Consider the following 26610-nt stretch of genomic DNA (forward strand, 5'->3'; position numbering starts at 1 on the left):
CATTTCCATCTGGGATGGGCTCGAAAATATTTTAGCTAATGCTGATGTCCTAAGAAGCCTCTTCACCACCCTCTCCACATCGTCATCCAAGAGGCTTCTGGATGATCGAGAGGAATGGGTTGAAGACCAGTGACTGCCTGCCATAGATTGTAATAAAGGAGACTGTGGAGCAGACTGCACTGGTTCCCAAGGGAGGAGATCTGGTTTGCTTATGAGACCTTACTGGCTCTGAAACAACAGATGGAGCTGTAGGTGAGAGTGTCTAGTCGGAACCGACAGTCGGGTCCGACTTAGCTTGTAACTTGTCCTCTTTAGACGGATCCAAAATCGGATCCAAAGAGGATGAAGGCTTGGGTTTTTCCATTTTTTTTGCTGGCTGAGTCCCCTCCATTGCAGTATCAAGGGGGCCCATCAGTAACCCTCTTAAGATTAATTTGTTTTTTCTTTCCTGCAGGACTCGTGAACTAAATGCATGGCAAATAGAACACAAATCCTGCAGGTGAACAGGCCCTAAACAATACACGCAATTCATGTGCCTGTCCATAAGGGACATTGTTTGAAAGCACGAATTGCACTTTTTGAAACCCAAAGGTTTCGAATCCGTGACAGTATCTTTTGACATAATGTTGAATAGCACTATCTAAAGTTAAACAAAGAAAAAACACACTACTAACAAGATAACTAGCCAATACAGACAAAAACAATCCTTTTTTTTTTTTTTATATGGACAGGAAAGAAGAGAAGGGGGAGTGCCCTCTAAGTTAAATGGTGAGCTCCCCACCTAAGGAGACCCTCTAACTTAAACGGCAACTCTTTAAAGCTTAAAGGAAGGCAAGAAAAGTGAAGAACCCACTAAGTTAAATGAGTTTAGAAGAGGGGAAAGGGCCAGAAAGAAAAATGGTTAGTCCACAACAAAAACAAGTCACTCGGGTGGGATAGGGAAAGGTAGAAATACGAGGGACAACTACTGTTAACAAGTTAGATAAGATAAGCAAGAAATTTTCTTCAAAGCTATAATAAAGAGAAAAACACTTAGCCTGAGCTAGTAAGTGCAATCTCGATGCTGCAAGCGGCAAATGAGATCTGGGTAACTACTGCTAGGCATGCTGGGATAGGGGCTAGCCTCGAGTCAGTAAAAGCTCTAGAGCTATAGTATACGTCCGAGTTGGAGCCGATGGTCAGCTCTGAACCTAAACAGCAAAAACAAAGGCAAGATATGGACAACATAACATCTTTAGTTCAGGTTTTAGTGTGCAAGTTTTCATTAAGACCTGCTGGAAAGAAAGCTCTAAAATGTAAAATTCAATTATTCTCATGCATTATTTTGATGTTAATTTTATCACCACCTCTAAGATGTGTAAGAATATTTTCTAATGTTAAAAATTTGAAGGTGTGAGCATCATCAGTGTTACATGTATGTTTATATAAGGAGTTTTTCTCTATCCTTTTTATTTCTGATATGTGACTACTAATCTGATCTTTAAACCTTTGATTGTTTTCCTATGTAAAAAGGACATTTTATGCATCTCGCCATATATACCAAATCCTTTGTATTACAGTTTCCATATGCTTGAACATAGAAAATACTAGTTTTGACTGGATGCAGAAATGTATATTCTGTGTAAATATATTTACAAAATACACATTGATTACGTTTATAAGTACCTCTGTTGCTTGTACTGTGAGACTTGCTCCTTATTTGTTCTTTATAACATAATTTATATTTTAATGTTGTACATCTCCTATAACTAAAAGCTGGATTATTTACACTGATGTCCTTCAATTCTAGGACCTGCGATAAGAGAGGTAAATATTTTTTAACTATATCATTAATCCTATTTGTGTTTTTATTTGTGTTCTGATCATATGTCAAAATATATCAAAAATCCATATCTTTGTTCATCATTTTATTATTTTTTCTTAGGGTGTTAGAAAAATAGGTACATATTTAGAATGCCTATCTTTTAATACTTTTCTTTTAATACACTGTACCTTTTTATTATGGCATCCCCTTCTTACAAAGTCTTCAGCCATCTCATTCAGTTGTGGTACTAAATCTGTCTCCTGTGTATTCAACCTACTAATCCCAGCAATCTAGTTTCTAAAAATATTACCAGAAATAACATTCGGATGCATACTATCCCTTGCTAGATAAGTACACTTCTTAACTACTTTCTTATACACTGTTGTATCAAACTGTCCTTTAACATTCTTCTTTAATGTGATGTCTAAACAATCTATACTTCCATATTGCATATTCTTTTTAAATGTTAAAAAAGTTGCAGCAGTATGTAAATATGCTATAAATTAAGTTCATTTAGTGAGCCTGAGCCATCCCATATAAGAAAAAGGTCATCCACAAATCTTTTGTAGAAAACCACCTTCTTACAGAGACAGTTTTTAGAATTACCCAGTATCACATATGATTTCCAAGAATTCATAACTATATTGGTGTACATACTTGGTACTGGGGTGCCCATAGCAATTCCTGTTACCTGATTATACTATTTTTCTTGGAACAAAAATATATTATTTTCAAGTACAATATTCAAAAGATTACATATTAAATAAATATTAAAATCCAGTAAACATGGTTGTTCTAAAACATATTTCCTTACCATTTGGACACCCAGGTCATTGGGAATACAAGTAAACAATGAATCTACATAGAGTGTAAAATGTTTAAAAAAATATCTGCCTAAACATTAGATAGCATTAAGTATTTAATTATTTTGGTACATTGAGCTAACATGAAAACACACATTATAAATGTGCCTAAAATCAAGACCATAAAATGCATATGCAGTTCTTTTCAGCTGAATTTCATGACTGTGTGCAGGCACAATTTACATCCTCTATGTAGATTGTACTGTGCTCATAGATAATTAGTCAGCTTGTGGTTTGGTAGACCATTGAGGAGTCTAGCCCAGTTTCCTGAAAAAAGAAGTTATGTACTCACCATAATGTTCCATGTGAGTTGTTCATCTCGCCTTCATTCTTACTGATGGGTTTGGAGATGATCCTCGGCTCTGACTCAGCAAACTGCAAAAGCTCGAGGTTTCAACCAGCTCGAGGCCAACTCCCTATCCCATGATGATCCTTGATCTTCCCACAGATCTTGCTTGCTGCCAACTGGCTACCTATGACTATTAATATGTCACCCTAAGAACTGGATAAGAGACAATACACCATAAATAAAAGAATTCTCAGACCCCAAGTAGACTGGATGGGGGTTGGAGAGTGGCGCATCAGAATGAAGGCGAGATGAACAACTCACATGGAATGTTATGGTGAGTACATAACTTCTTTATGTGAAATTGTTCTACCTCGCCGTTCATTCTTACTGATGGGTAGCATCCCAAGCACCATCTTTCTCGGGTGGCTCACGTGAGAATGTTCTTCTGAACAGTTAAACCTAAGGAAGCCCTGTTCCTGGAGGCCTTGTCTACTTTGTAATGAATGATGAAGGTATGAGGCCTTGACCAGGTAGCTGCTGCACAATAGTATCTAATGGTAACTTAGCAGAGAAGGCTGATGAGGTAGATACAGCTCTAGTAGAGGAGGCATTTATGTTTTGTTGTAATGGAGCATTCACTGAACTGTATGTGAAAGAAATGCAATCTGATAACCATCTTCACAAGGAGACTTTTGTCACTGGAGCACCTTTTTTTGATTCCGAAAAGGAGGCAAAGAGCTGTTCTGTTTTTATGAATTGTTTGGTCCTGTCCAAATAAAATCGGAGTTGCCTATGAACATCAAGTTTGTGCAGCATGTGTTCCATCTCATTTGTGTATTTAGGGAAGAAAATGAGCAATTCAATAGACTGGTTGAGATTTGTCTCTGAACAAACTTTGTAAATACTGTGGGAAGAAATAGTCAGGGAATTGTTATGGCTAGGCTTGTATAGGGCCTAGGGCTGATAGCCTAGTACCAACCTATGAACCTATGGGTAAAAATGATGGATTAGTTCTGAGCAAGACTCTGTCATTATGGAAAATCAGATAAGGAGGTTTGATGGTCAAGGCCTGTAACTCAGAAATTCTCCAAGCAAAAGTGATAGCTATTAAAAATATGGTCTTCCATGAGAGATATTTCAAATAACACAAAGGGGCTGGTTCGAAAGGAGGTAATATAATTCCAGAATGGACAAAATGTAGATTCTATGGCATGGCTGGAGTTTTGATGGGTGGTCTGAAGTGAATAGTACCCTTGAGAAAGGCTTTAGAGAGTTGATGTGACATGACATTAGAACCTTGGACACCAAGATGAAAGTTCGAGATTGCTGCTAATTGAACTCTAATGGTAGCTGCAGCGGTCTCTTCATTGAAAAGTTTAGTCAGAAACTCCAGAATGGATGACATTAAAGCTAGGTACAAATCCATATCATTCTGAGATGCCCTTATAGAAAATCTCTTTCATTTGCTAAGATATAGCTTCCTGGTAGACGATTTATGAGAGAATGTTAAAATATGTTCAACCTTGGTTGAAAAGCTGTGAATCCTGGCTTGGAACTGGAGCAGCCAAGCTGTCAGTTTGAGGGAGTGAAGGGAAGGATGAAGAGCCCCGGATGAATGGGTAAGAATATCCGGAACTGGGTGCTGGATCCAAGGTTCTTCCAATAGATGAGGCTGAAGGAAGGGAGACCAAATTTGAAGAGGCCAGTAAGGGGCTATTAAGATTATGGTCCTTCCCAGAGTCTTTGCTTTCTGTAATAGTTTGGGTATTAGAGGGGAAAGGCATAAAGGAGACCCAGGGGCCAATTATACACCAGTGCATTCCTTGGGGCATCCCCTGGTGAGGGGATTAGGGCAAAGTAGCTGCTGCATTCCATATTTATTGGGGTTGAAAAGAGATCACAACAAGGCTGGCCCCATCTGTGAAAAATCCTTTCCACTACTTATTTCTTTAGGGACCACTCATGAGGCAAAAGAATTGCCCTGCTTAGCTTGTCTGCTATCACACTGGATTTCCCCAGGATGTGCATTGCTATCAGAAAGTGCTTGGTGGAAGTTGCCCATTGGCATACTCTCACGGCCTCTCGACACAGGGAATAAGATTTGGTTCCTCCTTGTTTGTTTATGTACCAGACCACTGACATATTGTCTGTCTGAATTGCAATTGTTCCCAGAAGGAAAGAGTCTTGAAAGGACTGCAACACTAGGAGTACCACTCTCATCTCCAAGACATTGATATGCAGATGAGCCTCATGCTTCTTCCACGTGCCTTGGGCTGTTCTTCCCTGATAATGCCCCCCCACCCTATCAAGGAAGCGTCCGTGGTCACTGTGGCTACAGGAGTGGGTAGAACAAATGGACAGCCTAGAGTTACTTGTTGGGATGTCAGCCACCACTGAAGGTCGTTCTTGCACGTATTCGTTATTATAATTTGGTGTGACATTGGAAGTTCCTGAAAGGACCATTGAGAGAACAGGAGCCACTGAAGTACTCACATGTGCATCTGACCCAGAGGAATAGTAATGTTTGTTGCCACCATTGTTCCTAGCAATTTGAGTACCATTGAGACTGGGGCTTTTGTCTTTGGAAGCAGGTCTAGGATTTGTTTTCATAAAGGACAAACTCTTGGGGGAAGGCTTAAGGTCATTGTGACTGTATTTAGTTCTGCTCCTATAAAAACGGTCTGTTGTGATGGTGACAAGGCAGATTTTTCTGAGTTTATGGTAATCCCCAATTGAATGCAGAGATTTAAAGTTGTGTCCCTTGCGTGTATGAGTTGATGCCTGGTGGTGGCAGTGAGGAGCCAGTTGTCTAGGTATGGAAATACCTGGAATCCCAAACATCTAAGGTGAGCCATGACTACTGCCATGCATTTGGTGAACACTCTGGGGGCTGTAGTGAGACCAAAGGGCAGAGCGCAAAATTGATAATGACTGGCTCCCACCCGGAAGCGTAGATGATCCCTGGATGGCCTGTCCATTTTTATGTGGTAGTACGCATCCTGGAGATCTATCGAGCACATCCAATTGTCTTTTCCCAGAAAGGGGAGTATTGACTGTAGCATGACCATCTGGAACTTTGTCTTTTTTACTGACTTGTTTAGTCTGCTAAGGTCTAGAATAGGTCTCCAGTTTCCCGTTTTCTTTGGAACCAAAAAGAACCTTGAGTAAGTTCCAGATCCTCTCTGGCTTGCTGGGACTGGTTGGATGACTCTTTTTTCCAGCAACCTTTGGACCTCTATGGCTGCTTGTTCTCTGTGACTGGCTGGAACGTCTGGGATTTTTTTCACAAGAGGGGGTGGTGTGGCAAAGGGAATTGAGTATCCTCTGGATATGATACTTTGTAACCAGCTGACTTTTGTTATTTTTAGCCAGGCATCTGGGTACAAAGAAAGGCATCCCCTGACTGCCACCAGAGATGGACAGATGGGCCTCCTCTCAGGAGCACTGATAGTGCTTCCCAAAGAACTGATCTCTGTCACCCTGATTCTGCGGACCCCCTCTGCTGTGTGGATGGCGTCTTCCATTATTTCCCCCTCCTCTGCCTCTAGAGGGGGGGTTCACCACAAGAGTCCTGGAAAGATCCTTGAGATTTACGGAACCACATCTTTCCACCCCCCCCCCCTTGAGGTAAGGTCTAATCAGAGTAGCAAAAACGTACTCAAATGGCAGAAAGGGTCTTTCCGTCTTTCTCACTCCTGGTAAGTGTTTCCTTTACTTTTGGTCCAAAAAGGGATGAGCCGTCAAAAGAGGTGTTAATAAAGGAAGATTTAAAGTGTTCCGCAAAGGAACATAGGTGGATCCAGGAATGTCTCCTAAGGGCAATTCCTGTACCCGCTGCTCTGCTCATTCCATCAGCTGCATATGACACCAGACACATGGAAGAGTTCACAATAGAATTAAGAGTACAGAGCTGGGAAGTTATCTTGTCAGAAACCCCCACAGCTACTAAACCCTGCAGGTTATCTCCTAGTTCCTTCAGGAGATCCCTTTGTAACCTAGTGAAATGTGTGAGACAGTTCAACAATCGAAGGAGAAAAGCCACTGAAATAAACATATGCTTCCCATATCTGTCCATGATCCTGGAATCTCTATTAGGAGGATGAAAAGACGCAGAAGTTTCTGATAGTTCCTTCTTAGTGGCGCTGCTACCACCATGGCATCAACAGGCCCTCCTTTAGTTAGAAAGTTTTTGTCTTGAGGGCAAATTATAAATTTATTAGGCCTCCTGGGAACAGGTTCCATGGTATCCGGGGACCCCCATGCCCTTCGAGAGAGTAACTCTACCAATTCATCAAAGGGTGGAGACACCCAAGATGTGGAAGGTTGAGACCAAAATGTCTTCAGGAGGACTGACTTATCATCAGTAGGGTTAAGGGATTTCCAGCCACCCCTCTGTTTAAGAATTTCTAAGATATCTGCAAATGAGTTATCCTCTGAGTGGGATCGTGGGGACCCTTCTGACTCATCTAAGTTAGTATCCAAAGTGACGGATTCCTGTGGGGAGTCCAGATGTTTCCTCTTGCAAAGTCTCTTCCTGGGAAACTCTTCAGTGGGAGCTTCTGGAGAGGTCTAAGAAGAGCATGGCTCACCCAATGGGGCTTCCTGAGGCTCAGGGTCTCTACGCTTTAATGGAGCATGTGTTGCAGAGGTAGACACCGGTGCTTTAAGGGAGGGAGCTGCTGGTACTGATGGTGTGGTTGTTGGCATGGACCATACCCTCTTCATGGCCTCAGAGGCTCCTCGGTCCCAACATGAGGAATTCCCCAGATCTGAGGATACAAGGGACTCTCTCGGCACCAGAACAGAGGGCTCAGAGCCTGAGGATGGAGCCAAGCTCACTCAAGCCGAGGCCCCGAGAGGCAAGGTCGGAACCGACAAGTCGGTCTGACTATCCTCCTATGACCCGACCTGCAAGTGTCGGCTCCAAAATCCCTTGGTCAGCACCAAATATATCAGGGCAGTTGGGGCTGACAAGCCTAAGGTAGGTGTCAGCCCCAAGGGCTCCACGATCATCAGTTCTGAGCTCTCTGGCTCCAAAACTTTGAGTCAGATCGGAGGAGGAACAGATGATGGTGGGGGAATTTGTGTTGGCTCCAAGGTCCCAAGGGTTGGTGACGATAACATTTTTGCAAGTGCCAGTATCTGCAAAAGCCTCTTCACCACACAATCCATGTCCAAATCAGAGAGTCTACCTGAGGCCAGAGAAGAATAAGTGGATGAATCCACCGACTGTAAGATGGGGGATTTCAATGTAGGAGATACCGGCTCCTATGTCGGAGACCGTCTCCTAGCCCAAACAACAGTTGGCTCCGTTGGCTGTGGAGCCAATGTTGAAGCTTTGCTTGATGCAGTTTTTGGCGTCAATGGGCTTTTCCTTGGCTCTGAGGAACTAGAAGATGTCTTAGAGTGTTTGTCATGCTTATCCAGTGCCTCTTGGAAAGAGGATTTCAAAAGATCGCTATCCATAAGTTTCCTCTTTCTCTCATGCAACACTCTAGCACTAAAAGAGTGGCATATTGTACAACTTTCTTGTAGGCGCACCTCATCTAAACAATAGACACAGTCAGTATGTCTATCAATGATGGACATCTTTTGCCCACATCTTGGGCATTTTTTAAATCCAGACTTGGATTTCTGTTTTTCTTGATGAGACATCCTATCAGTAACAAACAGAAAGAAAAAACTGTATATGTATATATATATATATATATATATATATATATATATATATATATATATATACACACACACACACACACACACGTGTATATATATATATATATATATATATATATATATATATATATATATATGTATATATATATTAACACAGCACACTAACTCCTAATAATGCAAGATTTCTAAACAGTGTTAATTATCTTAAATAACTAAGCTATATAAATTTTAAATATCAAAATATTTGCCCTGTAAAAATAAGGGTCTCTAACTCACACCACACAACTATATAAGAATTATGAGATAGGGAGAAACTAAAGGCCTAAAAACACGGCCACTTACCTAACTAGTTTAAATTATCTAAATACCTAAAAGGTAGCAAGAATATACTAAGAGAAAGGCTTAACTATTATAAAAAGGAAACTTATTATTATACTATCTAATTTAAACTTTCTAACAAGTTTTAAAAAAGCAATAACTTTCACTGGCCAGAGCTGGTGAACGTCCGATGAAGTTGCAGTGGCAAACGAGATCTGGGGGAAGATCAAGGTGCATCATGGGACAGGGAGATGGCCTCAAGCTGGTTGAAGACCTCAAGCTTTTGCAGTTCTGAACCCATTAGTAAGAATGAATGGTGAGATAGAACAACTTCATAATCATTGGTTAAGTGACTTGTTCAATGTCACACCATAAGGGAGGTTGAGGGAATCAAACCCTGGAGTACAGGAAGCAGTTTGTTAACAGCTCATAGCTTTAATACTCTGCATTATTAGCTAAACCATGTGCTTTTATATGATTTGTTACAGAAGTGAGAGAGTGTATTATTGTTATTAACTCAGGGCTGAATGTGTACTTTAGTGTGTTTTGCATAGGCTGATTTTGTAGCTGCACAATGTTCAAGAAGGATTTGTGTTTGGAACGACTAAGTATGGAAGTGCATCAGGATATGTTGCTTAGTAACATACATTCCTTTGTAGAATGTTCATGAAAGAATTTTGTGAGGGTGGAGGACACTGTGAGTATCAGATACTGTGTGCTTTCTGCTGTGAGTTGGGGGCACATGGATAATGTTATTGAGGGTTCAGCTGCTGTTTGTTGGGGGCGCATGCACACATACTGGTACTGTGTGCTTTCTTGTTGTCAGGTAGGACATACATAGCAATGGTCTTTGCTTATCTGCTCATTGGTTGAACACATGTACAATACAGGTGAGTACTTCCCTGCTGCTTAGTGATGAGCCACAGCATATCGGTGAGATGTGATTAAATGCTGCTTTGGAGAAGTCACAGTCATATATGCCCTGAGTGATAACATGCTTTTTCTTAGGAATGGATAGGAGTGGAATAGTCACATGGCTTGAGTTATATCTGAGCTTGTGCATATTGGTAGTGACTGCATACTTGGGGCAGGATCCATACTTCTACTTGATTTTTACCCTCTGGTGGCTGGTGTGGACATACATACATACATACATACTAGTCATTGTTTCTTGGATGGCATATTTCAGACAGTAACAGTGGTTATATTTGTCCCTTTTACTGGGTTTCCATGTGAAGGGAACAGGGTTTTACATCATGTGACAGCTGTAGATGGGTATATATAGCAGTCATCAAATTGTGAATGTGAAAGGTCATACATACTGGTACTAAGGTTTTTGGTGGTTTATACTTACATAGCTGTTCCTTTACAGCACCTGCATATCTTTTGATTATTTAGTGCTTTGCTGCATGAAGTCATTCAGATAATGGCCTCAGTTCTTGTGAAGTGATGTAGTTTGTAGCGTAACAAATCAGTCCTGGCGAAGTGGTATAGACTGTAATCTAACATATCAGTCCTTGTGAAGCGATGTAGTCTGCAGTCTAACATATCAGTACTTGTGAAGCGATGTATTCTGGGGTCTAAAATATCAGTCCTTATGAAGTGATGTAGTCTGTGGTCTGACGCATCAGTCCTTGTGAAGTGGTGTAGTCTGTAGTCTAACATATCAGTCCTTGCAAAGTGGTGTAGTCTGTAGTCTAATATAACAGTCCTGAAGTGATGCAGTTTATGATGTAACATATCGGTCATTGTGAAGGAGTGTAGTCTGTAGTCTAACTTATCAGTCCTTGTGAAGTGTTGTAGTCTGTAATCTAACATATCAGTCCTTGTGAAGGGGTGTAGTCTGTAGTCCTTGTTATCAGTCCTTGTGAAGTGATGTAATTTGTGATCTAACATATCAGTCCTTTTGAAGTGATGTTGTCTGTGGTATAACATATCAGTCCTTGTGAAGTGATGTAATTTGTGATCTAACATATCAGTCCTTTTGAAGTGATGTAGTCTGTGGTCTAACATATCAGTCCTTGTGAAGTGGTGTGGTCTGTGGTCAAATATATCAGTCTTTGTGAAGTGAAGCACTCTGTGATCAAACATATCAGTCCTTGTGAATTGGTGTCGTCTGTAGTCTAACATATCAGTCCTAGTGAAGTGATGTAGTCTGTAGTCTAACATATCAATCCATTTGAAGTGATGTAGTCTGTAATCCAAGATATCAGTCCTTATGAAGTGACGTAGTCTGTAGTCTAACATATCAGTTCTTGTGAAGGGATGTAGTCTGTAGTTCATGTTATCAGTCTTTGTGAAGTGATGTAATTTGTGATCTAACCTATTAGTCCTTGTGAAGTGATGCAGTCTGTGATCTAACATATCAGTCCTTGTGAAATGGTGTAGTCTGTAGTCTAACATATCAGTCCTTGTGAGGTGTTGTAGTCTGTGGTCTAACATGCCAGTCCTTGTGAAGTGATGTAGTTTGTAATCCATGTTATCAGTCCTTGTGAAGTGATGTAATTTGTGATCTAACATATCAGGCTTTGTGAAGTGATGTAGTCTGTGATCTGATGTATCAGTCCTTGTGAAGATTTGTAGTCTGTAGTCTAACATATCAGTCCTTGTGAAGTTGTGTAGTCTGTAGTCTAACATGTACATTTTCATGTATGCCTCTATTCAAGTGCTGCTAAGTTCCTACTGCATAGGCATCAGGTGTGTGTATACTTATTTTAATGTTCAGTAAAGTTAACTCAAGGCTATTTATGCAGTTGTCTCAGATCCTCTTCTAGTGATTGCTGTGATTTTAATAAATTCCAAACTGGATATGCAGGTGCCACACAAAGTGACTGTGAGGTTCACAGTACATAGATGTTTTGTTGGTGTAGGATGTTTTCTAATGGGTTACATATTGTACAAGGTTAATCTTCCTTGCTGCAAAGCTATTTCCCTCCATCTGTGTCTCATTTTCATATGAAGCCAATGTCAGCATGATAAATGAGGAGTGTATTAGGTTGCATAGTCATGGAGGTATGCACCATATACCACACATGCAAACAGATTGCAAGAGCTATGGGGTACTTGTTGAACACGTATGTTCATTGACACAGCATTGCCGTTTTTTTCACAGGCTCCTGAGTACTTAGCATGTCATCAGGCTTAATGGATTGGGTGACAACTGCACTACAGCCATCCAGATTGTGGCCAGAGATGTCAGACAGGATGGGAATGGTGCAGGGCCCTCATGTGTGGTACACGTGTCTCACCTGCTGGTGTCATGCATAGTACTATACTACCTCACCCTCACTCACATGATCAGGTATTGTGTACATGCACTGTATGGACTGCATGCCCATAGGGCTCACACATGGCACAGAGTCCCTGGGTGTGGCACACATGGCTCAACAAGGCCATGGACAAAGCTCTACTATCTCACCTTCACCTGGTAGGCATTACATACATGTACTACATGGACTGCATGCCTAGATGGCTCGCATATGACACAGGGCCCTCAGATGTGGTACAAGTAGCTCACCAGAGACATACAGAAGGAGGCACTGCAAACATGCACAGAATGGACTGCAAGCCCAGATGGCTCATATGTGGCACAGGGTTCTCAGACATGGTGCATGTGGCTCACCGGTGACTTGCATAATGCTGCACTGTGTTACTCACCCATGGTCAGTCAGTGCATATATGCACTGTGTAGACTGAATGTCCAGATGGCTCACATGTGCCACAGAGCTCTCAGACATGGTACATGTGGCTGACTGGCGACATGCAAAATGCTGCACTGTGTCAACCACACATAGTCAGTCAGTGCATATATGCACTGCATAGACTGCATGTCCAGATGTGGCACAGGTGAGGCACACATGGTTCACTAGAGGGAAAGCCCAATGCAACACTGTCTCACCCTCACTTGATCAGGAAGTAAACACACGCACTACATGGAGTGCATACCATGATGGTTCTCATATGATGCAAAGCTGTCTGGTGTGGTGGATATGCTTCAGCAATAGACATTCACAATGTACACTGCCTCATTCTCACATGGTCAGGCAAAAACTACATGCATACAAGAACTGTAGGCCTATTTAGCTTAACAAAATCCAGATATGCTGCAGCAACTGGTGACAGACAAGGCTGGGTCTTCACAAGAACAGTCCAACAGACCGACTTTATGTAAGGTGCTGAAACACCTAGTGGGAACATTTGTGGAGGAGTCATAAAGATGGGTCTAGAACTTGCCATTTTGGTGACTACTTCCAATGGTAATTGAAATCCATTCTTACTAATTAAGTGTGGCTTATGCAATGATGTGTGTATGTGCCTGTACACTGAAGGCACAGTGACAGGCAAGGCATTCAGTTATATCCTATGTGCTACATTTAAACTGACTTTTGGCTACTTGTGCAATAGTAATATCCATTATGTGTGTACACCATGCTGAGGATTTGGGATGTTTTCTGATAATAAAAAATAGATATATGTTCCAGTGGCATACAAAGTTAAAAGCCAATCTATAATCCAGGTAACCCAAGTTTGATTAGCAGCTTGGGTGCCTGACAGCAATAAGGCGGATAGGTGTGCCTATCCTGGGTGTAGGGCTGTACTGAGCTTCCACCTATAGCCCCTGGTGGAGGCTGAGAGGAAAAAAGTATGCCAGGCAGGAGGGTGAATGGAACAGTGATGACATGGCTGCCCTATAGCCAGGGAGTGACTATGCATTTAGTGTGGTCCTGCCATTGACATTCAGCCAAAAGTGACAATGTCATCATGAGGAGCAGGGATTTAAGACAGAAGAAAATCCCCATATGATGGCTTTTCCAATAGTTTGCTTCACCCACTTGCCCAGCATGTCTAGATTTCCTAACAGCCTGCATGAGGAGTTGGGGGGAGGCACCTCCATGGAGCAGCAGCTCTACCAGAAGGGAGACAATCCTTGTGAAGGAACAGCTGAGTTGCAGCTGGATGAGACTTGCATGGAGGGATGTTCAGCAATTGGAGGTACCTTGATGGTTAGGGAGGTTGAAAATAATCTTGGTATATGCTTTGTGTGCTTGCCTTCTACAACTTGGCTGCTGATACATCTGTTTCTGTGGCATGCTGTTACACACATACATACAACTTTTGATACTGGGTCAGGCTATTGAACACTTGTGATTGTTGCATCTTTTTTGGGGGGGGGGTGAGGATGCCATTTGGGTATCACTGCATTCCTCTTAAGATGTAGTTTGCGTTATCATAAGTGTGGCTTTCCTTTTTTTTTTGTTTTGCATGTACTGTCTATATCAGCTGACATAATTAATGTAATCATGAACATACATATTAATGCACTATTTCCTCTTTTATGCTAGGCTGTAATTTTTTTGTAGATAACAAAGCAGTGCATTGTACAATGTTGCAATATTAATACTTGCCAAATACTTTCCATTCATGATGTGAATACTTATAATATTTTATTATTCTTGCTCTTTCTTACCTACTGCATTTTTTCTTTATTTTTTCTACCCTCTGTTTGACAACCATTGAGTCTCCCCAATGGTACAAGAGCTCATTCATTCCTTGGCACTGAGGCTTATCCTCAGATCTGTCAAGATGACAGCTTGTACATGGGGCCATCATCCAGCTTAACAGTGGATGTTTTTCCTCTCACTAGCACCCCAGAAATGAATGTAGTTTTGTATTAAGGGCCCTAACCCCTCCCCTGATGGTGGTGTGCACACATGCATCACCACAGAGACTGACGGTGCCCCCCCCCCAACATCTATACAGGCACCTTCAAATGCAGGACAAATCATACTGTCACCAGCTTGGGCAACCACAGTGCACATCCTGTCCTACACCAGCTACTGATTCTGTGCCCCAAGACTTCTGTCTCTCACCACTACAGCAGAAAACATAGTTGCTGGGAGCCACCTCCCCCACACCCCAGGATACATACCACCCATCTGCCAGCACCATCAGGTGACAACGCCTTTAATGAAACCTGGCTGGCTCCCAACTGACTATAGTTTTCTTTATTTTTGGTACATTGGGCCACACTCCTGATAATCATGAAGAACCATGCTACCATGTAAAAACCTCTGACTCATGTTATACTCAATAGTATGTGATAAAGTGGATTTGTGCTAAACTTTGCTTTTTTTTTAATTATTCTTACTCTAACTTTCGGTATTGGCATAATGTTCTGTATTCTGTGAATCTGTCTCAAAGAGTAGGTGTTGTAATATGCCTTTAGTTTCTCTTCATTCCTACTCTGTATAACTGGTTTGCCAATTGTTTACATGAACATTAAAATTCCAGTGACAATTCTCATAAGCAATAAAGAAATGTAATAATGGAATTCTAAACAAAATTACTTTGCACATTGAGTCTCATTTCATTCTCTGCAGGAGGGTCTTTTGTGTGGAGTCTATATGTCTTCCCTCTGTTTGTATGGGTTTTCTCCAGGTGTTCTGGATTCCTGTCATCTCCCATACATATGTTAAAGGCTGGTTGACAATCTTACAAATTGTGTGTGTGTGTGTGTGTGTGTGTGTGTGTGTGTGTGTGTGTGTGCGCGCGCGCGCGCCTACACACACAAACTTGTGATAGACAAGTGTCTTCTTCAAAATAAACTTCAGAATTTGTGCCAATGGTTGTCAGAACAGGCTCCAGTGTCCCTGCAATCCTATAAGGGATAAAGCGGGTTACTGGACAATGAGAAAATTAATTTAATTGTCCGTTGTTGACCAGGTTACTCCCACAAGGCTAGAAGTCTCTTTTCAGTGGAGACCCAAGATGGTATTTATACCACTAGGGGAAAATTGTCCAGGACACTGATGAACCTTTCCTATTATTTTCAATAAGTGGCATGGGATGTTTTACATTCATCTGAGTTCCCTCCAACTTAGATGGGGCCTTAGTTTAACATCTCATCAAAAGGACAATACACTCAGGAGTGGAGGAACCCCTCCTCTTATGCTGTATTACACTGTCAGCAAGTCATCAACCTGGTGTAGGTAAAGAACCCACAACCTTCTGAGCCAAAGGGAAGTGTGCTACTTTTTGTGCCGCTGACACTGCTAAATGCTAGATAAATTAATTAATTACTTTGCATGTATACAGTTTTTGATTTCCATGTCAAGAAATAACCTGCCTTGCCAAAAGTAAAGACAGAAATGTATGACTAGTAAATATGCAACAGCCACATATTACAACATTGAAAAATGATTAAGTCTCTTTATCACTACAAAAAACTAAATAATTAAATGCTGTGCTAGGATATGTTGTTCCATGCTACATTTATTATATGCCTTCTGTAAATTTAAGAATGTCTTCTATTGAAAACAAGAGTAAGGTAAGGTCCTTGTCCACATATCCTGCTTTTGTATCTAATGTGGTTTAGTTGCCATTGGTTTCCAGTCACGTTTCATCTCTGTTAACAGAAAAAGTGACTGAAAGAAAAAAAATATTCTAATCCCAGCCTCCTTCATCTTTTGGCAAGTGCTGAATCTTCTAAAAAGCTGTTACACTTGCTTGTACTTAAACATATATATTTAATTACTAAATGACCATGAGCAATACAGTTTTTTTTACTGAGATTTGCTACAAAATAATAATTGTTTACGCAGCTTGTAGGTTTTATATTACTTCATGAGAGGAAGGCATCATACATTTTTAAAGGCACAAAATGACACTTGAGATTTAGAATCAGTGACTGTTGTAAGAAAGGATGAGATTGTGTTTCACTTAATCTCTTACTGAAACCAAATCCTCTCTAACTAAAGTGATACATAACAAAGCAATTTATTTTCCAGCAAATGAGATGGAACGTGTAATTAATCTTGGCTTAATAACTCGAGCTAACAACAAGAACACATTGCAAACTATTCTGGATATCAACTATAGACAGAATAAGTTTATTTTTGTTTTCAGACTGAATGTAGAGGCATTTCTGCATAAACACAGTTCTCAGCTATCTATCAGTGAAATGAGACGTGGACTGTTGGACACTCAAAATAATGTCTAATGACGGAAAACAGACTATAAACTGACAAATTACTACTTCATATACCTACCAGGTAAATAAAAAGAGACAATAAAAGTAAATAATTGACCACAAAATCTTAAATAAATATTATAAAACAAGCCTACAAAATCTCCTGCACTTTCTTTTTGCTGATGGTTCTGTATATGTATGGTTATGGGGATCTCAGCATAACTTGTAGGTAATTTCTTATTTGAAATACTTTTAAAGTCATTTTAACAGCACAGCTAATTATTTTTCAGAAAGAGGTTTTAACTTTGCACAAAATACTGTATGTACCATATGTGGTAGGAGATATGGAAGACTAAAGTCAGGTTAAAGGCACAGAACTAAGACGCTACCTATAGGTCATTGAACACCCATGTTTCTCATCCAAACAAAAGACAAAAAAAAAAAAAAAAAAAACAAGCAAGCAAACAAACAAACAACAAAAAAGCTACAGATACATTTTCAGTTTAATGCTTTCTGCAGAACAACTGAGTTGGAACACACCCAATACATTGTCAACACTGACACAATCTATATGTCTGCAGAACTTTCAACCTAGTTTAATAACTGAACATTTCATATTTGTCATTCGGTACACATATTATTACTTTGTAAAAACTCAGTCTCATTGATCTGAGATATGGACTGAGCCCTTGCAACAACAAACAGTCTAATAAATACATAAATACGTATTTTCAGTTTGCTTTACTACTTTCACATGATGTAGCTGTTTTTGGAGGTACATACTGTTTTCAGGCTTGATTTACACGTTCTTGCGATGTTGTGAATTCTATTCCATCACAGATGATTTTGAAGCAGTTCAATAGACAGGAAATAATTCTACATGATGACCGCCATATTAGTGACATCAGTAATTTAAAGGAGGATCCACATGCTATAACTCCTTTTTTCAGAAGCGAAAATAAATAACTTTGTGAGGTAGATTTTTGAATGTCAGGCATTAAAGTCTACGTTTTACATTGTCTTTGATAATATGTTATATTTATGTGGTATTTTTCACTCTTAAAGATCAAGTGCAAAGTTTTTTTTACCATTTCTTTTTCTTATAATAACTCCCTCATCTTGCAAAGATGGCTTTCTTATTTTAAAATGTGTAGATTTTACTTTAGTTATTTCAGTTGAGCTATATTTATTAAGTTTAATAAACTAGTGTTTCTGTTTATTGTATGTGAGCAACTGCCCAGTTACTTCCTGATACCATGTAATCCAACCCCATCTTCTGATGATGTATTAGGTTGGCATATGTTCTGTTGTCTGCAGCAGATTTTATTACAAAGTAACTCAAATGCAGCACAATCAGTAACTCGGATATTAAAGAAATAAAAAATACAGCCGTATTCAAGTGTAACTTAAAAGTAAGATGGAGCAGGATAACATTCTTAGTAAGATGTGTATTGCTTGGCATGTTAGGTGTAGTAAAACAAATGTAAAACTAATAAATCATTGTCTACCAATGAATTTTAGGAAGACAACTCTCTCTGTGTGAATCATCTCAATGATGGGCCTACTGAATAGTGAGTTTGTATATTATATCTCAAGGAATTAGCTCTGGAAAAAACATTTAGAATAATTTGCACGTCTATGAAGATGGAGATGTAGTAAAGTTATCATTCCACAGTACACAACTGTTTACTACAGTGTGACATCTGTATAACTGGAAACTGAAACACATCAATTATAATGCAACAAGTTTGGCACCAAGTATCTTCAGGAAAGCATGGACACTTCGTATTAGCTTTCATTCACTTTACTAAACGTGAACTTCTTCAGAAAAAACATCTACCCCTTTGACAATATTAAATATCCTTTCCAATGAATCACATGTTAAATTGTTAATAAACATTTAAAGAGCCAGTGAAAAACGCTCAATAAAAATGTACATACAAAAACTAAATGAATATATACATAAGCCATTCACATAAAATATTTGACATAAAAACTACTAAATATATATATATATATATATATATATATATATATATATATATATAAAAAACTAATTTACATGTATTGTAAAAACATTTTAAATTAATAACTTCATTTAGACTTGGCATTTTGTCAGCACCTAAACTAATTTGCCAAGTACTTTCCTTACATTCTAATCTGGTTTTAAAATCACCAGAAAATACATCACAATCTACACTATCAATAACTGAAAAAACTAATTTCTTAAAAAATTGACATACCTTAGCATGCCTAGCTAAGGTATTTTTATCATCTCCTTTTTTATAGCTAGTTGATGTTCATATATCCTCCTTTTTAAACATCTAACAGTTTTCCCTATATAATAACCTGAACAGGAAAGACATTGAGCCACATAGACAATCAGACTACTATTACAGTCAAAAAAACTTTTGGTCCAAATGGTTTTATTAATGTGTTTAAAATAAACTGAAGAAGTGTTGCTAACAAATCTACACTGCCTACAGTTGTTACATGCATAAGTACCTTACCTTTTTTGTGTACTATGGACCCCCTATTATTGCGTGACACATTAGGTCCACTTTCCAATAAACTTTTTAAATTGAAGCCCCTGTTGTAAGTGAAACATGGACTAGAACCAATAACTTTGATTAAATCCAAATTTCCTAACAATATATTCCAATTGTCTGTAATAATACTTCTAATGATCCCTATCTCATTTGTAATGGGCAAAGGGAAAGAACAACTATATTTCGATGTGATCTTCTCTTCATGAACATTGGAGGGGGTGTGACCTGACCCTGAATAACTTTTAGTTATGTACTTACCATAACTTCAGATGTTTGGGATCCATCTCGCCTACATTCTGACTGATGGGTTCGGAGCCGATCCCTCGGCTCCGACTCGGCACGCTTATGCCAAAGAGCGAAGTCTCTTATTGGCTGTGCTTACTATATCCCAGGATGCACCACTACCAGTCCCCCAGATCTAGTTTGTCCGCATACATGCACACACGCACGCACTGCTTATATAACATCGCCAGATGAAACAAGATAAAAACAGTAGAACTCAAACCGTTCAATCTCTTCTGATCTCCAAGGCAGGGGGAAGGAGGGTGGGTATTAGGAATGTAGGCGAGATGGATCCCAAACATCTGAAGTTATGGTGAGTACATAACTAAAAGATGTTATGTGATCCTATCTTGCCTACATTCTGACTGATGGGACAGCATCCTAGCACCTGAATCCTGGGTGGCTCACTGGAAAACACTCCTGAGTACCGTGGAACCAAATGATGCTCGCCCTTTAGATGCCACATCCAATTTATAGTGGGAAATGAAAGTGTGCGGGTTGGACCAAGTAGCCGCAGCACAAATCTCAGAAATAGCGAGCTTGGAATGAAATGCAATAGAGGTAGCCATAGCTCTAGTAGAGTGAGCTTTGACGGATGTTGTAAGTTGCTTATTTGAAGAGGAATAAGCCTGAGTTATGCAATCTCTAATCCATTTGGCAATAGTAGCTTTAGTGATGGTTTTACCCAGTTTATTATCTGAAAAGGACACAAACAATTGGTCTGTTTTTCGAATCTGTTGAGTCCTGTCTAGATAGAAACGCAATTGCCTGTGAACATCCAACTTATGCAAGGTGTATTCCGCTTTGTTTGAAAATTTTGGAAAGAAAACTGGTAGCTCTAGAGATTGTTGGAGACAGAGATTAGAACAAACTTTTGGAACAAAAGATGGATTAGGCCTAAGTGATACTCTATCCTTGTGAAAAATCAAGTACGGTGGTTTGATAGATAGGGCTTGAAGTTCTGAAACTCTTCTTGCAAAGGTAATTGCAATTAAGAAGGCAGTTTTCCAAGACAGGTATTTCAACTCACATGTAGCAGCCGGTTCAAAAGGGGAAGATGTTAAGGCACTAAGTACCAAATCAAGATCCCACGGAGGCGCAGGATGAAAAACTGGGGGTCTTAAAAGCACAGCACCTTTCATGAAAGTTTTACATAATCTGCTACTCATCAAAGGTGGGTCTATGGATTCGTGAAATTTGGAGATAGCTGCTAGTTGGACCTTAATAGTAGAGACTGAAGATCCTTGATTAAACAAGGATGTTAAAAATTTCAAGACGTCCGGTATTGGGGCAGTAATAGGGTCTAAGCCTCTGAGTTGAGCCCAGATAGCAAACCTCTTCCACTTACTGTTATACAATTTCTTAGTGGTGGGTTTGTGGGCTGAAGATAAAATGTGAATAACTTCAGGGTCCAAGGTGTGATTTCTGACTAAGGTCGGAAGTGGAGGAGCCAAGCTGCTAATTTCAAAGTGTGAAGGGACTGGTGCTGTTGTCCCGACTGATGAATCAGAAGGTCCGGAGTTAGAGCCAAAAACCAGGGACCGTCCAGAGCATATTTCTGTAGGTAGGGGAACCATACCTGACGAGGCCAGTACGGAGCAATTAGAATCATTGTGGACACCAATTGGGAAGCTTTCTGGATGACTTTGGGAAGGAGTGGAACCAGAGGGAAAGCGTAAAGCAGTCCTGTTGGCCAAGGTTGGACTAGAGCATCCGTAGCTGCTTCCCCTTGACGCGGGGTCAAGGAAAAGAACCTTTTGCACTTCGTGTTTTGTGGTGTCGCAAACAGGTCGCAGCACGGAATCCCCCATCTTTTGAAAATCTGAGCTGCTACAGCTTCGTTCAGGGACCACTCGTGAGGAGAAAGAATAGTCCTGCTCAGTCTGTCTGCCAATACATTGGATTTTCCTGGAATGTGGGTCGCTACCAGGAAGCGGTTGGTAGCCACTGCCCATTCCCACACCCTCATGGCCTCTCTGCAAACGGCGTAAGATCTGGTCCCTCCTTGTTTGTTTAGATACCAGACCACAGACATGTTGTCTGTGTGGATAGCGATAATGCCTTGAGGGAGAAAGTTGTGGAGGGCTTGTAGGGACAGAAGTACAGCCCTCATTTCCAACACATTGATATGGAGAAAGGTTTCGTTTGGAAGCCAAGAACCCTGAACTGACCTGCCCAGACAATGCCCCCCCCCAACCCGTCTGGGAGGCATCCGTCGTCAAGGTGGCTACCGGAGGGGCATAACAAAAGGTCTTCCCTGATTCAGATTGGATGGCAGAAGCCACCAGCGGAGGTCCCGTTTGCACGTTTCTGTAATCAGTATGTGATGATTGAGGGGGAGATCCTGAAAGGACCATTGTGTCGATAACAGCCACTGAAGAATTCTCATGTGCAATCTTGCCAGAGGAACTAGGAGAACCGTGGCAGACATTGAACCTAAAAGTTGCAGGACCAACCTGGCTGGGGCTTTGGATCTTAGAAGCAGGGCTCGGACTTGACCTTGTAATGTTTGTATCCTTTCGGTAGGAAGGAAGATTCGCATCAATTTTGAGTCTATCTCTGCTCCTATGAATCTTATGCGCTGAGAAGGCAGCAAGACAGACTTTGACCAGTTGAATGTAATTCCCAGGGAAGCACCCAGGGAGATGGTGGCTTGTAGGTTCTCTAGTAGTAGATGCCTGGTGGTGGCAGTCAGGAGCCAGTCGTCCAGATAGGGAAACACTTGGAATCCGAGACTCCTCAGGTGAGCAGTCACTACTGCCAAACACTTGGTGAACACCCTGGGGGCTGTGGTGAGACCAAAGGGCAGAGCACAAAATTGGAAATGACTGTCTCCCAGGCTGAAGCGCAGATACCTCCTGGACGCCTGATGTATCGGTATGTGATAATAGGCGTCCTTGAGATCTATGGAGCACATCCAAACATCTTTCTCCAACAATGGGAGAATGGATTGTAAGGTGACCATTCGAATTTGGACTTCATGACGGACTGGTTTAGTTTGCTGAGATCCAATATGGGTCTCAGGTCCCCTGTCTTTTGGCACTAAAAGAACCTTGAGTAGTTTCAGGATCCGATCTGGTCTTTGGGGACCGGTTGGATGACTCCTTTTTCCAGCAGCTTTGAAGCTTCTACGGCTGCAATTTCCCTTTGACTGGGTGGTGGGTCCGGGATTTTTGGACGGTGGGGGTGAGTGTGTGAAGGGAATGGTGTAACCTCCGGCAATAATCCGAAGCACCCATCTGTCCTGAGTAATAGACTCCCAGGCTTTTAGGTGCTTGGCAATGCGGCACCCGACTGGCTCGAGCAGCACAGCCGGGCAATCCCTCATGGAGTGTGGGAGGCTGAAGAGCCACGAAAGGACTCGCGGTCTCCATTGTTGCGGGGGCCTCTGCCGCCTCTGGGACGGCGTCTTCCAGAATAATTTCCCCGTCCTCTGCCTCTGGAAGGGGAATCTTCCTGCTGTTGGGGAAAGAATTTCTGTGATTTGCGGAACCACATCTTCCCTCCTCTTTTAGCCTTGGGATAAGGCCGAAAGGGAGTGGAATAACGTGCTCCTACAGCAGATAAAGTCTTTCCCTCCTGCTCACAGCGGGTAAGAGAGTCTTTTACCTTGGGTCCAAACAAAGAGGACCCATCAAAGGGAGCGTCGGCAAAGGAAGACTTGAAGGCCTCCGCGAAATGACACAAACGGAGCCAGGCTTGTCTCCGTAGAGCCACGCCTGTGCCTGCCGCTCTGCCCGCCCCTTCGGCCGCATATGAAATGAGCCTCATGGATGAGTTAGAAATCGAGGTAAGGATAGCCAACTGAGAGCTAACCGACTGGGCTAGCTGCTCAGGTAGGTTACCTGAGAGGGAGTCTGAGAGCTCCTTGATCAGATCCCTCTGTAGTCTGGTGAAATGTGCCAAATAATTCAGGGACCTCAGAGTAAAGGCCGCTGAAGTCAGGGTGCGCTTCCCGTACCGGTCCATGCTCCTAGACTCCTTATTAGGAGGATGGACGGACGTTGAAGCCTCTGCCACGTCCTGCTGGGTAGCAGATGCCACCACCATGGCATCTACAGCCACGCCTTTCATCAAGAACTCCTTCTCGGGTGGGGCAGACAAAAATTTGTTAGGGCGAGAAGGCACTGGTTCCACAGTATCTGGGTGTTCCCACGCCCTCCGACAAACCAAATCCAGGAGCTCGTCGAAGGGCGGAGACACCCAGGAGGCAGAGGGCTGAGCCCCGAAGGCCTTGAGAAACACTGACTCATCAACGGAGGGGGGTTTGGAATTCCAGCCGCCTTGTTGCTTAAGGATTTCTAGAATGTCTGCAAATGAGACATCATCCGAGGACGACCTTGGGGACCCCTCCGCATCATCAAGATCAGTGTCAGATGTAAGAGACTCGTCGGGGGAGTCCACGTGCTTCCTCTTGCACGATCTCTTCCTTGGGGGCTCTTCCGAAGACAACTCCGAAGAACCCTCAGGAGGAGGGGAACCCCCAGTGGGGGTAACCTCAGGCCCCGGGGCTCCGCTGCCTAGAGACAGGGGAACTGCCAAAGACCCAGTCTCCATGCCCAGGGAAGGTGCCAGTAAAGCCGTAGAGATGGCCGAAGAAGACTTGGCCAAGGCACTCCTCATAGCTCTGAAAGCCGGACCCCCAGAATCCTGGGAGTGTCCGGTCCCCGGAGCCATGATAGCAGACGGAAGTCCCGTGGCCGAAGCACCGAGAGGGAGGCTCGGAACCGACAGCATAGGTCCCGAAATGTCACCCCCGGGTCCGGCCAAAGAAGTCCGTGTGCTAAACTCGGACCCGAAGGCCGGGGTTGGAGTAAGGGTCGGAGTCGACCCTAGGATCTCCACTGGCTCCATCAGCACCTGCTCCGACGGAGCCGAAGCGGTCGGAGGAGGAATGGCAATGGAGTGGGCTATTGGCTCCGAAGCCAATTGGGTTGGAGCCGAAACAAATTTTTGAAAGACTGGGGACTGGAACAGTCTTTGGAGCACCCTGTCTATGTCCGAATCTGACATCCTCGATGACCTGGAGGAGACCGAACGGGTTCGAGTAGGTCTCTCCAACGGCTCCAAGGGACTAGGGGACCGGCTCCGAGGCGACTCGATAACTATCGGCGCCGAAGGAGAGCACAAGCCAATTTCCATCGGTGCCGAAGAGGACTTCGGCGCCGAGGAGGAAGTGTCTGAGCGGACAACCTTCATCGGCTCCGAGATCAGTGGAGCCGATGAAGGTGACCCGCCTCTCGATGTCCCAGCCATCGGCTCCGAACCCAGAGGAGTCGAGACTGGAGGCATCGAGGCAGACTGTTCCGCCCTCGGCTCCGAAGTCCGTGGAGCCGAAGGAGAAGCCTGCCTATGTCTTTTGGCGGTCGGGTCCGACGGACTGGTCGGAGCCGACGCTCTTTTCTTTTTAGCAGGAGAAGGAGAGGACGCTAGTGCTTCTTCAAAAGAGGGTTTTATAAGGCCTTTCAAAATAAGTTTATTTTTCCTCTCTTGGAGGACCCTCGAGGAAAACGCGTGACACACGCTGCAGGACTCCTGCAAATGTTTAGCGCCCAAACAATAAACACAGAGAGAGTGGTCATCTGTGATTGACATTTTAAAGCTGCACTTAGTGCACTTCTTAAAGCCCGAAGGCCTAGGAGCCTGAGACATTATAGCAACAAATTCAGTAACACAGAAAAACACACTGTTTTGTTTTTTTTTTTTTATAAATTGACTGTCACTACAATGATTAGCTCACGGTTGCCGATTAAGGTTGACAGTCCGACAACTACAGAAAAATAACTAAAGGGGATCCTAGAACCCCTAAGGATATGAAATTAAATTTACTGACAGAGAAAGGCCCTTCAGTTCAAGGGGGGCCTCTAGTCAGAACAAACACACAATCACACACAAATTTTCCACAAAAAATACCCAATCACACACAAAAAGTACGGTATAGCCGTTAAAACAGCTTTTTGTTATAGAAATAGAAAATTCCTGACAGAAAAAGTTAGTGAAAAACACTACTTAGCTCAGCCAGCTCGAGACCACGTCTTTGCTAGTTAGCGGCAAACGAGATCTGGGGGACTGGTAGTGGTGCATCCTGGGATATAGTAAGCTCAGCCAATAAGAGACTTCGCTCTTTGGCATAAGCGTGCCGAGTCGGAGCCAAGGGATCGGCTCCGAACCCATCAGTCAGAATGTAGGCGAGATAGGATCACATAACATCCAGTGTTTTCTTTCAATATAGGAATGGCCTTGGTATTTCTTAAAAGTACCACCTCCTCTTCAATTCTCTTGAGCCATCCTATTTCATAACCTCTAGCCATAAAAAAACATTCTAAAGTAACCAATTCCTTCAAAAAAATGTTATCATCAGACGTAAGTCTACCCAACCGAATCATTTGTCCTTTGACCACCCCTTTCTTTATGTGTACTAGATGCAAACTATTGCTGTGTAAATACCGATTAGCAAATACACTTTTTCTATATATACAACTATTGAAGCATTCGTTCAAATGATCATAAGACAAATGCAAATCCAAAAAATCTAAACTACTACCAAATCCTGTTATAGTGAATTTCAAAAAATTCGTAGAATCATTCAACCCCGACACAAAGTCTACAAATGCTTCATAGTCCCTCTTCCAAAGAAAAAACAAATTGTCTATATAATGACGATACATCAACACTTTCTCCATTTTCTTGCTGGTAACCAGAAATTTCTTCTCCCAACTAGCCATTACCAAATTAGCAAATGCAGGAGCCACCCTCGCTCCCATAGCAACTCCCGACATTTGCCTGTAAAAACTACCATTGAAGAGAAAGAAATTATTTTCCAAAATAATGTTCATAATAGTACAAATGGTATTAACTTT

Source organism: Protopterus annectens, chromosome 13.part0 (assembly GCF_019279795.1).
Source record: "Protopterus annectens isolate FY-2018-M chromosome 13.part0, PAN1.0, whole genome shotgun sequence".
NCBI lineage: Eukaryota > Metazoa > Chordata > Ceratodontiformes > Protopteridae > Protopterus > Protopterus annectens.